Source organism: Protopterus annectens, chromosome 1.part2 (genome assembly GCF_019279795.1).
Source record: "Protopterus annectens isolate FY-2018-M chromosome 1.part2, PAN1.0, whole genome shotgun sequence".
Lineage (NCBI taxonomy): Eukaryota > Metazoa > Chordata > Ceratodontiformes > Protopteridae > Protopterus > Protopterus annectens.
The window spans coordinates 1,133,057,066-1,133,070,525 of NC_056727.1; positions in this window are offsets into that span (position 1 = coordinate 1,133,057,066).

Consider the following 13,460-nt stretch of genomic DNA (forward strand, 5'->3'; position numbering starts at 1 on the left):
ATGTAAACTGTATGTGCCTGATTGTATGTATCACATAGGTTTGTGCAAGGGTTCTCTATCTGATAATGTCAGACAAGTAATTTTGGTGTGACTAATCAAAATAAAATGCAATTTTTCAAAAAAATGTGGAGAACTATGAAAACCACTCTAATGCCACTAAAATCATTTGAGATGGGGGACTAAACTCCTTACATCACTGCTACTTATAAATACTAACTCCACCACCACTGTACTTGACTTGGAATAAGGAGAAATACACAGTGGTACTACACACATGCATTCAGTATTTATTTATTTATTTGTATTTATTACTTGCAATAAGCCATTGATTCACATAGAAATTTTTCAAATGCAGCCTAAGGTCACTGTTTGGTTAAATGATTTGAACATGAAAAAAGAAGTCACTGGAAACCAGGGCAGAATGAGCTAAAATCCTTTACTAATTCCAAACAATTTTCAGGTGCACAGAGTGAAGTGAAGTCCTTCCAGATAAGCTGGTTAAATGATTTTCTCAGTGTTACACAGTAGACAAAGGAGTCTGAAGGAAACCAATCATGACCCAAAAGAAGTCGCTAATTCACATTTCCTACTCATCCTGTAAGATAACTGCCAATGAATGAATTATTTATGCTTCATTATATCTGTTTTAAGGCTTCATATTCTGAGCACTTTCTTCTAATTTTCAACAGAAACTGATGGTGGGGACACTGGAAACCTTAGCACTCCAGATAGCACACTTTGATTCTGAAAAACATGAAACAGATGGCCAGCACCACTCTTCTGGTCTGCTAATGCAATTACCATACTGTCCCTGTTACAGGTGTAGTGTGTCAATGCAAAGAAACATGCAGTCATCCAACAAAGGGCTTGTCTACCTGTTCATATTATCCTTTGCTAGTATTAATATGAGAAATATGAAAATTACACAATGAGAAAAAAGGTTACTTTGTTATTTTTGACATTTATATTTCTCATTTATTTTATATAACTTGCCTTGCATTTCCCATGAATTAATGTTCTGTTGGTGCATTCATTCAACACTGCTGTGTGTATTTAATATATTTATTTATGTAAAGCATAGTCTGCTGGGACTACAGGGACCATTTTCAGTAACAATCTTGTTTTATAACAGATGAAGAAACATGCTTTGAAGGTCAGTTTAATTACTTATCATTAATGACTTACATTCCATGGCTTCATGGGTAGCATGCCCACTTTTTATACAGGATGATCAGAAGGCTTTGTTGTCCATTCCCACACCAGGTGTATTCAGTTTTCCATTTCTGGTACTATAGGAAGCATAAGGGGTGATGTATTCCTGAGTTCTTGCCCTTCAGGTGAGATACTAAGCATATAGTGATTTGGTGGTAGCTCAGGTAAATGTAAAAGATGTCACAGCTCTTAAAAAAAAGGTAGGGACACTTTATTTATATATGCCACATTTTTTCATAAACATGATTTAGGTATTCTACAAACTTGCACATTTGAAAAAGGAATTGTTGTATCTTAAGCTTTCATACTGTATCCTCAGTTGTTCATTGCTGATTTTATCCTGTATTTTTTTCACCACAGTCACTTGTTTACTCCTTTTATCATTTCTATAAGTGTAAGCAATGTATTTTGGGTTTTCCCAGTTAGAGCTTGCCACAGCGGATCACTGGTCTGCCAGTTGATTGGCAGTGGTGTTTTTATGATGTCGAGTTGCTACCCTTTTATCATTTCTGCATTTATTTGCATTTAATTTTTTTTTTTGTTAAATAACAACTCTTCAGTTTGTGCCTTCCATATCATATACTCAATTGCAAACAGATTTTATTAGTCTTGTCACAAACCTTTTTATCCTGTGTTTCATAATACTGATAAAATATCATATTCCTATCTACATTCTGTATTAAATACAATACATTTATCTAAAAATTTGTTTATAATTTCTTAGCCATCATATTCTAAGAAAACTTGTACAGATGCTTCTTCTGTTTCAGATATATGACACAATCTTTATGTCATAACTTAATGAGCATAGATTCATGGACATAGAGTTTTAAAGGCACACCATGAGCCATAACCACTTTGTTGATATCTCCTGCCTGCAGGAGGCAAAAACAGTTCTGGTCCAGGATGAATTAATGGGTCCTCATCCAATCATTAAGGTTAGCCTTAAAGGAAGGGAGGGTTTCATGTGTGACAGAAGATTATCACAGAATCACTGAACAATAAATCTGTCTTTCCAACACATCATATTTATTTATTGATGAAAGTCCTTAGTTCAAATGTTTGTAATGCCATTTGTTTTGTGAATATGTCCAAGGTAGAGAATGCAAGACATAACTCACAATGCAGGATTATGTAAGAGATAGAGTACTAAGCTGGAGCTTCAGGTCTTTCTCAGCAGTTTCGGTTCTTTAGTCTGATGATTTTTTGTAGGAAACTCTGGGGTATTTCTAGCTACATGAAGTATTTAAACATATATTTGGTAAAAGATACATCATGTTCTACAACAAGTCTGATTGGAGCAGAGAAGAGAGGAATGGTGACTTCTTCTGGAACTGGATGAGATGTCCTTATCTATTAAGTGGTCTAGACAGAAGGATTTTCTGATGACTGTTGTTATGTGGTAGTCAATGGATAAGGAGTTGTCTATGAAAATGCAAAGGTTGCTCATTGAAGACTGTTGTTATGCGGTAGTCAAAGGATAAGGAGTTCTCTATGAAAATGCAAAGGTTGCTCATGACTGTAAGCTAATGAGTAGATGTGTTCACCACGGGTGACAAGGCTACACTTTTATGCACTTTTGATCATGTTGTAGTAACATGGTATCAGATGCTCAGTGAATGGCAACACCCAGCTTGCTGTCACTAGCATATTTTGTTAGCCTAAAATTCTGGTTATTACTTTAGACATCTGAGAAGTAGATGACAAATAGAAGGGGTCCGAGTGCTAAGTCCTGAGTAATACCACTAGTCAACTATTTTGGTTTCTGAGGTGGCACCTGCAACTTTACCTATGTGTTTTCTTTCTTTCAGCCAGTTTGATATCTATCTTACAATATAAAGTACTACTTTAGGTCTTTAAGCTTATTCAGCCTGAGGAAAAGTGTCAAAGTTCTTGGCAAGATCCAGGCATGCCATGTGAACTATATGACTACTATCTAGAGCTTAAGTGACATTCCTCAAAGAAAGCAGCCATGATCTTCCTTTGACAAAGCCATATTGTTATAGGTCTAGAATAATATTTTTGAAATCAGATATAACATAGTGTATGACGTTGCAGATTAGGCTTGTTACCCTGACTTGTTTATAGTTTCTGGGATCTGAGCTGGGACATACTTTACAGAGCAACATAATGATAGACTTTAAGAGAAAATCATGTGGTTATGCTTAAGCGGAATAGTTTTAAGAGAGGCTTGGCACTGATGATTAAGCAATCTTTAGATGTATTTTGATGGGATCCAGTAGAGATGGTGTTTGCAGCTTTATAGAGTGCAGTTGAAGCACGTTTGGTAATCTTAAAGGAAAAATGGGATTCAACAAGTTGGTTGAACTAAACTGTTGCTGATGAGAATCTGATTCTAAGTTTATCTGACAAGTATACTAGCAATAGCTTTAAAGTTATAGTGGATAATACTATTATGCATTAATTCACAGCACTGCATTATGTTTTTTAAAGAAGGACTTATGATTATCCTTGGCTTTGGATGCCAATTTTAATTTGTGTCCTACTAATTAAAGTGATTGATGTTGCATTAATCCAGCATAGTTTTCCATTTTCTGCTAATTTTTTGACAGAGTTTTTACTGTGGGTAAATTTTGATTTATTTTATTCCATAATTTGTTTTTTTTTCTTTTATTACTGAGTTTATTAATGTTGGCATTCCATTTTGGTTTATTTTTACCTTCTCCCACCAAGGGAGTAAAATTCTTTCACATACATGACAGATAAGGGTGCATGGGGCTGTAAATATTTCAGCTGACTTTTGAGACTTTAGCCTTCGATGTTAATAGGTTTGTAGTTTTAAAGCCCTTCAGTTCAGATGTGTTCATTATGGTGGGTTTAAATGCCTTATGGGAGGAGATTGGTGATTTATGATTGGATTTGACCAGATGATGTTAAGGAGGAAATCAAAACTATCTTGAAGCCTATTTGTCTGGTTACTATTTGTATAAGTGAGTTAGCATTTATTAATTCTGTGAATCTTTGGGCATACCCAGTCTTTGTATAAGAGTTCATCCTTCTAATAGATGTACAGTTGAAATCCCATAAAAAGGTACTTTAATTTATGTGTAGTTCAGTAATATAATCACAGATCTTTGATGGTTCTTCCTGGGCATAGAAGATGGCCTATAAGGGGGGATTAATAGAAATAGATAGACATACTAAGATCAATAAAAGAAATAGACTGCAGAAGGTCAATAATACTCAAAAAGTCAGACGTTTGATACAACAAATATACACAATAATTAGGACTGTCTATAGAGTTCCACATGATATAATAGAAGTAAACAGGATATATTAATGTGCAGCTAAATTAATAACTGATAAAGTTCTACCACAAGAAAACGGGGTAGTGAGGGAGAGAACTCGAACACCATCATGGAAGTATCAAACAGAGAAAACTACAAATCAACCAAGACAAGAAGTATCACTGTTAGAAGAGTATAGAAGAGGGAATAAATCAACAAAACTACTTAGAAAGATAGATGTGATAAAAGCAACATGCAGTATTAGAACAGATCAGGATCGATCATGCACTTTCACAAATAACAAACTAAAAATCTCAGCACAGGCAGAAAAACTTAGAAGATACTATAAAGGAAATGTACAAAATAAGCAATTTATTGATCATAAAAAAAGTTTTATAGAAAATTGGGAAACAAGGTAAAAGGAACTGTAAGACCACAAAAAAAGAAGAAATAGATACATTTTGGAGAAGTATCTATGAAGATCCTGTGGAACATAACAAAGATGCTAAATGGATAGCAAAAGTAAAAGAAAGAATAAGAAGTTTAAAGGTACAGGATATGAAATGGGATGAAGTAATAACCAGATTGAAACAAAGTTAAGATAAAACTCAAATTGGAAAACCCCATGCCCAGATGCAGAACCTATCTTCTGGTTAAAAGTATTAGCATCTTTGCATGAAGAATTAGTCATGAGTAAGAAATATTTATATACTCGCCCCGAATAGACTTCAGCTTGGCTAACAACAGGAAAAACAATGCTTCGACTTAAAAATAAACCTGCAAGCTACCTTAAAAATGATAGACCAATAACTTGCCTTTCAAAGAAGTATAAACTATACAGTGGAATTGATGCCAACAAAGTCTGTAGTCATTTAGAAGAAAATTCAATTATGGCAATAGAACAAAAGGGCAATACAAGAAAGTCAAATGGAACAAAGGATCATTTGCTGTTAAAGTCATAGTGGAGAACTATAAAAAGGGGAAGAATGTAAGTATGGTATGGACTGACTACAAAAAAGCATTTGATAGTATCCCACATTCATGGATAAAAGAGTGCTTAAAAATGTATAAGATACATAGGAAGACACCAACCAGAAATTAGCGTAAAAAAAACTTTATTCAATGCTTTTGTCTAAAAGACTTCTTCAGAAATACAAATATGCATATTTGTATTTCTAAAGAAGCCTTTTAGATGAAAGCGTTGAGTAAAGTTTTTCTACACTCATTTCTAGTTATTGTCTTCCTCTGTTGCTCCAGTGTTTTGGATTTACTTTGTTGTTTTCACTGGTGGTCATTTTTTTGGATGTATAAGATACATCCTACACTGAGCAACTACATTACAGTGCCCATGAAACAGTGGCAGACCACTTTGCAATTAAGCCATGATGAAGGACAAATTATTATTCCAGGGATAAAAATTCAAAGGGGGGTATTCCAGGGTGACTCTGTCACTGCTGCTATTCTGCCTTGCCCTTAACCCATTAAGCTGTCTACTGAACAGCTTAGGCCATGGCTATAATTTGGCTCCTAGAAAACAATAAAATTTAAAGCCTTTTCATCTTCTCTTTTTCAATGCTTCGAAACTGTATAGCTCTTCAGATGAGGAACTGAAAGTACAACTGTAATATTTTCAGATGATTTAGGAATGTCATTAGGTCTTGATAAATGTGCAAAAGAAACCTTTAAAGCAGGAAAACTGCAGCACCAAAAAAAAAAAATCAATGTGGGACAAGAATCGAATATAAAAGAACTTGAACAAGAGGGAGTGTATAAGTATTTAGGAATTGATGAAGGATCAACAATAAAACATGAAAAAATGCAAATGAAACATAGTAAGGAGTAATTTAAAATACTTAAATTAATCCTGAAAACAGCATTGACATCTTGGAACAAAATCCAAGCTATAGATCAATTTGTTCTTCCTGTCCTAACTTACAGATTTGGAGTAACTGAGTGGCCCAAAAAGGTGTTGGATAGATTAGATAGGAAAACAAGAAGGATGCTTTATGCTCACCAAATCATTTATAAAAATCAGTGCATACAAGATTATATATTCACATTTCTGAAGGAAAGATGGGCCTCCTTAAAATTGATTCCATGTACAGATCTGCAATTGTGGGACTCCACACAAATCTGCTGACATCACAAGACTGAAATGTGGAGAGTTTTGAAACATGAGGAGAATAAATCTAAGTTGACTTCCCTGCTTAGGCTAGCAGAAGTATATTGTCATCAAGCAGGAATGGAAATCAAACCACAATTGGATAAAAAACAGGCAGCAACTGAATGTGCTAAAAAGAAAATAAAAGAATATAAGGTGAAGGACCAGACAAGAAGGCAAGAAATGAAAATGGATAAATATAGTTGCAAGTATAGGAAACTTCTGGAAGAGCCTTGTGTTGATCAGGAATGAATGCAGGAATGGTTAAGGAGAGGCAAATTCAAACCAAGAGATGAAAGGTTAATACTGGTGGCACAAGATAGTGTGCTATGTACACGTTGATTTACCAACTCCACTGAACATGTGGGAAAAACATACAAATGTAGGTTTTGTAAAACAGAATTGGAAACAGTTCCACACCTCATTGCTGGTAGCGATATACTAATGGCAGAAAGACTGTATACTGAAAGGCATAATAATGTGGTGAGACTGTTGTACTGGGGATTGTGCCAACATCATTGTATTGAAATGGATGAAAAACACTGGAAACATGAACCACAAGGCATCATAGAAAATGATGATGTCTGCATCACATGGGGTCATCCATTACCAACAGTTCAAATGACAGATGCTAGAAAACCAGATACAGTGGTCTAAGAAACGAAGACAAAAGTAGCATTTAGTAGTAGATCATTGAAATCGCTACACCCAGTGACTATAGTGTCCTGCATACAGGGAGACACAAAGTTATAAAATATCAGGATTTGCAAGCAGAAATTATAGCAATGTGGAAGAAAGATACCCATATAGCTCCAATAGTAGTACGAACAATGGGTCTTACAAAAATATTTAGATATGCTACCAATAAATGTAAATCTTTACGAATTGCAGAAGGAGTCACTGCTGGGCACATTGCGGATGCTGAGAAAAGCATTTTTGGCTGACATTAAAGAGTAAAGCAATACTACTTTCATGAACTTTAATCATACTTTGACCTAGGAATGAGGTCCATTTCTGTCATGGTATTAGAAATCCAAAAGATTTGAAGAAATTAAAAAAAAGGTCGGAAGGTAATCTAAAGTTCAGCATGTTCTGTTTGTGGGTTGTAAGGAATTGTTCTAATAAGATAATTGCATCTCTGATAAATGTTGATACTCCCCCTGCAGTTTCTACTAGGCATGACTAAGTCATGGACACTAAAACATAGTAAGGAGAGAGTACTGTCTTTGTATTGAAACCAGATCCATGTTACAACAGACATAAATGTTTTAAATTACTGGAGAACCTCAACATCTGGGAATTATTTGTTTATACTCCAGGTATTGACACAAGCAATCTTGATGTGGTCCATGTGGGAATTAACTGCAAGCCTTCTTCTTATGTTGAAATGTTTAGATAGTGCAGTTTGCTTACAAATGCACTATGGAGGCAGCAAGTTCTTTGGCCAGTATGCAGAATCTGTCAAAGGAAAGATGCAGGCCATTCTTCATCAGTTCAGTTGTGCTGCTATTATTTTCTTCACAAGATGACAATTACTGAATCTCCATAGAATGACAGTTACTTAGCCAGTCTCTTACTGTTGTAGTTGTGTATTACACCAAACTACAGCTATGCACTACATAGCCAGTCTCTTACTGTTGTAGTTGTGTATTACACCAAACTACAGCTATGCACTACATAACCAATCTCTTACTGTTGTAGTTGTGTATTACACCAAACTACAGCTATGCACTACATAGCCAGTTACTTACTGTTGTATTTGTGTATTACACCAAACTACAGCTATGCACTACATAGCCAGTTGCTTACTGTTGTATTTGTGTATTACACCAAACTACAGCTATGCACTACATAGCCAGTCTCTTACTGTTGTAGTTGTGTATTACACCAAACTACAGCTATGCACTACATAACCAATCTCTTACTGTTGTAGTTGTGTATTACACCAAACTACAGCTATGCACTACATAGCCAGTTGCTTACTGTTGTAGTTGTGTATTACACCAAACTACAGCTATGCACTACATAGCCAGTTGCTTACTGTTGTAGTTGTGTATTACACCAAACTGCAGCTATGCACTACATAGCCAGTCTCTTACTGTTGTAGCTGTGTATTACACCAAACTACAGCTATGCACTACATAGCCAGTCTCTTACTGTTGTAGTTGTGTATTACACCAAACTACAGCTATGCACTACATAGCCAGTTGCTTACTGTTGTAGTTGTGTATTACACCAAACTACAGCTATGCACTACATAGCCAGTTGCTTACTGTTGTAGTTGTGTATTACACCAAACTACAGCTATGCACTACATAGCCAGTTGCTTACTGTTGTATTTGTGTATTACACCAAACTACAGCTATGCACTACATAGCCAGTCTCTTACTGTTTTAGTTGTGTATTACACCAAACTACAGCTATCACTACATAACCAATCTCTTACTGTTGTAGTTGTGTATCACACCAAACTACAGCTATGCACTACATAGCCAGTTGCTTACTGTTGTAGTTGTGTATTACACCAAACTACAGCTATGCACTACATAGCCAGTCTCTTACTGTTTTAATTGTGTATTACACCAAACTACAGCTATACACTACATAACCAATCTCTTACTGTTGTATTTGTGTATTACATCAAACTACAGCTATGCACTACATAGCCAGTCTCTTACTGTTGTAGTTGTGTATTACACCAAACTACAGCTATGCACTACATAGCCAATCTCTTACTGTTGTAGTTGTGTATTACACCAAACTACAGCTATGCACTACATAGCCAGTTGCTTACTGTTGTATTTGTGTATTACACCAAAGTACAGCTATGCACTACATAGCCAGTCTCTTACTGTTGTAATTGTGTATTACACCAAACTACAACTATGCATTACTAAGCCAATTGTTAAAGCAAATTACCTTTTCTTTGTATCTGGGCATTATTCGGGGTGAGGATAGAAGTGTGATCACTACCAATGCCTTACTTGCTTTTATTTTGAAACAAAGTGTCTCACTGCATGCCATTCTGGGTTAAAACCCTCAGGCCATAAACACCAATATGAGTTACCACCAGGCATAATCATATTTCTCTTTTTGAGGAATTGTAAGACAATTGTGATATCATGGATCATGGCACCAGAATAGCAGCTAAATGTCACCTTGTCTTTATCTATCTTAGGGAGTGTAGATTCAGTGTACCTGACAATAGAGTTGTCAACTACTAGGATATTTCTAGTTGAACATGCAGACTTAGTAGCAGCAGACAGCTTTCCGCTTATAGTCTGTTGGCACACTGTTTTTCTCTGGCTATGGTTCAGATATGTTACAGGATTGTTGCTGGGGCTCTTTGGTCCTGGTTCTTGAAGGCCTGGGGAGTAACCTTTGACCAGCTCAGCATATGTTTAGTTTATCATGATCTTCTGGAAGTATATGTGAGTTTATATGCTGTTTATCAAGCATTTGTGCAATTGCGAAAGTAGCCTCCAGGTTGTGTAAAAGTGTACCTATCACACATCATGTTATATTGGTTGAGTAGTAGTTGGTTGCCAGTAAATATTAAGAAATTCTACATGGTCTCAAAATATCAAGTGCAATGAGACTGGAAAAAGGAGCGATAGAGGTAGATCACATTTTCATGTTTGCTATGTGATCAAATTAGAAAAGGCAGAATGATCTACTAAACCAATTTAGTTAGTTGGTAGAGAAGATACATTGGGTGCATAAGTCATCCTAGCCAGGAACTATACTAGGTAAGGAGATGATGTGCTAATACTGATGCAACCACTACATGAATTGAAAGGGAAGAAATTACATAATACAGTCTAATCTTATAGCAGTACATGGTTACAGTTTGGTACAACATCTAAATTCAGTACAATAATTGTATGAGTGATGAAAAGGCAGTTTAAATTACGCACACTAAGATCTGAAAGTAGTGCATAGCTGTAGTTTGGTGTAATACACAACTACAAAACTAAGAAAACAATACACAAATTCTATTAGCAGCAGAATGATGGTGGTACGGGGAGTAAACTTTGCTCATAGAATATTCCAAAATAGTAAGCTCAGATGCCATAAATAGTATGACTAGAGGTTGGCTTTTACACTGAAAAAGCAAACATACAATGTCAAGGCTCATTGGCTACAATGGAATGAAGAAAGGTTAAAGCAGAAGCTATAAAACACACCTGTTTCATGGAGACATACTGGCTCAAAAACACTTGTCAAAGGACATAGACACAAATAGTATCCAATGGTCTAGAATTTCATGAACCCTACACTTCAAAAGATAAAGTGAATCTGGTGTTACACAATGACAGATGTTTGGATTTATAAGACTCAATTGTCACATGTTTGGATGCAGCCAAATATAGCTACTGTCAATAACAAACCCAAATGGATGATGGTTATGTCAATGAACTGCTCAAGGAGCAACCCTTATTTATGTATTTATTTATTTAGTTAGTTAGGTAACTATTTTTGAAGATTTTTTTCTTGCTCCTGCATCATCTTATGGCTTTCTACTCAGTGCCACATGTCTATTTCCATGTCTACTAGCCACAATCTTAACCCCTGGACTAACTTCATTGGCCTGGGGCCAATGTGAAACTTGAGGTAGTCCTGTGGGTTTGGCTGTTCACAGCCACCATGAAGTTTTTTTTCATTCTATGTCCCACTCCATTTATTTCCCCCTTCCCTTTGGTCCCATTGTGGTATATCTGAAGGGTGGGTGTGCAATGAGAACCTGTGGTGTTTCACCCTATCTCCACAACACTTCGACATTCTCCCCACCATATTCCCTCATTTGGTACATGCCTCCTAGTGTGATATTTCCAGCATCTCCCATGGATTGTCACAGGAGTCGACCACAGAACACTTACTTCCAAGATGGCTGCACATTGAGTAACAGCTTGTTTCTAGCTCTCCCAGTGTGAAAACAGAAACTCAGCAGAGAAGGCCAGTAGACTTGTGTTTATGGATACATTTCAGTAACTGGCTAGTAAGTACACTGCCTGAATGCCACTGATAAAGAAATACAGAAGACCTAAAAAAATCAACTACAAAAAGTGAGGAAGAAACACTGACTGGGGAAAGGTTTGCAGCTGTTCAGAAAAAAACAATGCAACCTTCAGGCATGACTTCCAGTAACCTACAGGAATATTTAAGACAACTGCATACAGACCTGGTTAAAATAAACAAAACACTGATGAAGTATAACAACACAAACAACAAAAGGCTGGAAAAAAATGGAAAAAGCTTTAAACAGATATTCAGATGAGATGAAATGATAAAGCTGCAAAAATCAAAAGTCAAAACGAAGACAAGGCTGGCTGAATATGAGACTGCTCAGGAAGAGAGGTTTCAAAAAATAATATAAGTAGAGTTCAGAGCACAAAACTCTCAGGAGTTTTGAGGTAGAACAGGTAGGTAAAAAACAGGGAAACTTGAGATTTTCAGCTATACCAGAGAAACTGGAAGGAACAGACTGCATAAATTTTATGAAAGCACAAATAAGCAACTAGACTGGTATTCCACAGCATGAGTTGTTAACTGAATGGCACATCATGTGTATGCTCCAAACCTGGCTATAAGAAAGCAACCCAGATCTTTAATAGTAAAGATGCAATCCTGCCAGCAGAAGATGTTGATTCTGACAAAACTGTGGCAGAAGGACAAAGTACTACAAGTGGGAGACAGCAGAGTGTTTGTGAAGAATGATTACTCATTGTGTACCAGACAGAAGAGGAGGAAATTTGTTCTACTATTCAGGGAATGTCTAGATGCTGATGTGAGAGTCAAACTGCTGTACCAGCTGTCTTCAAGGTATTCTTCCCTGGACAGACAAAATCATTTTTGATGAAGTACATGCTAAGGAGGAAATACAAAAGTTTGTCCAACAAAAAGTAAGTTGTGAAACAGAAAGATATTCTGTTTCTTGTTCTTTTGGAAATAATGCCCACACAGTGACTCCACCTGTGAAACCTTTTCAAAATTTTGAATGGAAAATATTGGAGAGAAGGAAGGGAGCATGAATTGAGAGCATGTTGGCAATGAAGCAGAGACAGGATTTTGGACATGAACAGTAATAAAACCAGTGACAATATGAGATTACAATGCAATAATTATAGTTGTGAAATATGACAGAACAAGAAAATCTGGAAATATTGGACTTTTTCAGAATTTGTTGTTGTGGGGTACTCTAAAGTGGGTCTGTATTATCTAATCGAAGAGGCTTTACAGTGAATTCCTCTTTATCGACCCCTAAAGAGCAAACCACCAATTACATGAATGGCCAAATCAGCAATTTTTTTTCCTAGGGAAAACATTGCTGATCTGGCCAGAAATGGAACATCACTAAGAACACCTTAACAATTGGGGAGGGGGTTGGCTTTGCCCTCCCACACCCCCCACACACCCCTAACTAAATATACCAACTCTGAGATTGCACTACAGTGGGGAAAGGGGCAAATTCATGCTGATGGCCAAGCGATTTTTTTTCCCAAGGAAAAAAAATTGCTGATTTGGCCATTCATGTAACTTCTCTTTCAGGGTTAATGCAGAGGCATTCACTGTAATGCCTCTTCAATTACATAATATAGACCCCTCTAAAGCATATGCCCTACTTCATGTCATTAATGTTTGGAAAAGTGCTTTGGGGAGGGGGAGAGGATGGAGAAAGTTAACTGTAATTAAATATTTTTTTCTTAAATAGCACAACTTTTGTGACATGTTTTCTTTACTTGATATAAAGTCATTTTTTATTTATTTGTAAGTGTAATGAGGATTGTAAATAGGTGCTGCTGTTCTTTTTTATTTTCTTTTTCCCTTCTTCTCTCTTT